Source organism: Cervus elaphus, chromosome 3, assembly GCF_910594005.1.
Source record: "Cervus elaphus chromosome 3, mCerEla1.1, whole genome shotgun sequence".
NCBI classification, from domain to species: Eukaryota; Metazoa; Chordata; class Mammalia; order Artiodactyla; family Cervidae; genus Cervus; species Cervus elaphus.
In genome coordinates, this window is record NC_057817.1 from 31,435,182 (window position 1) to 31,436,854 (window position 1,673).

The 1,673-nt window shown below is 39.7% G+C and overlaps 1 non-coding gene across 1 annotated transcript; it reads left to right on the plus strand.

Moving 5' to 3' along the window:
• Positions 1-1,283: 1,283 nt before the first annotated feature.
• Positions 1,284-1,356, plus strand: TRNAE-UUC. Its single transcript has one exon. It is a non-coding gene; the product is annotated as a tRNA-Glu (tRNA).
• Positions 1,357-1,673: the final 317 nt, after the last annotated feature.

Consider the following 1,673-nt stretch of genomic DNA (forward strand, 5'->3'; position numbering starts at 1 on the left):
GTTGGAGAAGACTCTTGAGAGTCCCTTGGACTGCAAGGAGATCCAACCAGTCCCTCCTAAAGGAAACCAGTCCTGGGTGTTCATTGGAAGGACTGATGCTGAAGCTGAAACTCCTATACTTTGGCCACCTCATGCAAAGAGTTGACTCATTGGAAAAGACCCTGATGCTGGGAGGGATTGGGGGCAGGAGGAGAAGGGGACAACAGAGGATGAGATGGCTGGATGGCATCACCGACTCGATGGACATGAGTCTGAGTGAACTCCGGGAGTTGGTGATGGACAGGGAGGCCTAGTGTGCTGTGATTCATGGGGTCGCAAAGAGTCGGACACGACTGAGTGACTGAACTGTACTGAACTGATATATTTACAAGATTGTTGTAATTTGCTGGTGTCTTAATTTCAAATGAATTTTCAATATCCTGCATTTGTAGTTGCCTCTTCTCATGGTTTCTGGTTTTGATACATATTTGTGTGCAGATGATATCATACATTTCCTGTATGTTTGTCTTTCCCAGTGAGTCTTTCCATTCACAACTTTCTTGTTTCTAGTTCTGGGCTTTTCTTTTCCACCTACAGAAATTCCTTTAGCATTTGTTGTAAAGCTGGTTTGGTGGTGTTGAATTCTCTTAGCTATCCTCTTCTATAAAGCTTTTAATTTCTCCATCAAATCTGAATGAGAGCCTTGCTGGGTAGAGTATTCTTGACTGTAGGTTTTTTTCCTTAAATCATTTTAAATGTAACATGCCACTCCCTCTGGCCTGCAGATTTTCCGCTGAAAAATCAGCTGATCACCTTGTAGGGATTCCTTTGTATATTATTTGTTGCTTTTCTCTTGTTGCTTTTAATATTTTCTCTTTGTATTTAATTTTTGATTAATATGTGCCTTGGCATGTTTCCCCTTGACTTTATCCTATAAAGTCAAGAAGTGCTCTCTGCACTTTCTGGATTTGAGTATTTCATTTCCCAGGGAAGTTTTCAACTATTATCTCTGCAAGTATTTTCTCAGGCTGCACCTCTCTTCTCATTCTTTGACCCTGTAATATGAATGTTAGTGCATTTAATGTTGTTCAGATGTCTCTTTGTCCTAATTTCTTTTCCATCTTTTTTTTATTCTGTTCTACATCAGTGATTTCCACCATTGTTTCAGTTCACTTATTCATTATTCTGCCATATTTATTCTGCTGTTGTTTCCTTCTAGTATATTTTTCATTTCAGTTACTGTATTGCTTAATTCTTGGTTTGTTCTTTAAATCTTATAGCTCTTTATAATTCTTGTGGGGAATTCCCTGGCAGTCCAGTGGTTAGGACTCAGTACTTTCACTGCTGAGGACCTAGATTCAATCCCTGGTCAGGGAACAAAGCTCCCACAAGCCACAAAGCATGGCCAAAACAGCAAAAAATAAACAAAACAATTTCCTATATCTTCTGGTCTGTGCCTCCACTCTTTTTCCAGCATCTTATATCATCTTCACTATCATTATTCTGAATTTATTTTTCAGGCAGAGTGCCTATCTCCACTTCACTTATTAGTTCTTTGCGTCTTTATCTTGTTTCTTCATATGCAACATATTTCTCTGCCATCTCATTTTGTCTAACTCTTCCTGTTTGTGGACTCTGTTCCTCTGTTCCACAGATTGCAGTTCTTCTTGTTTCTGGTGCCTGCTCCCTGGTGG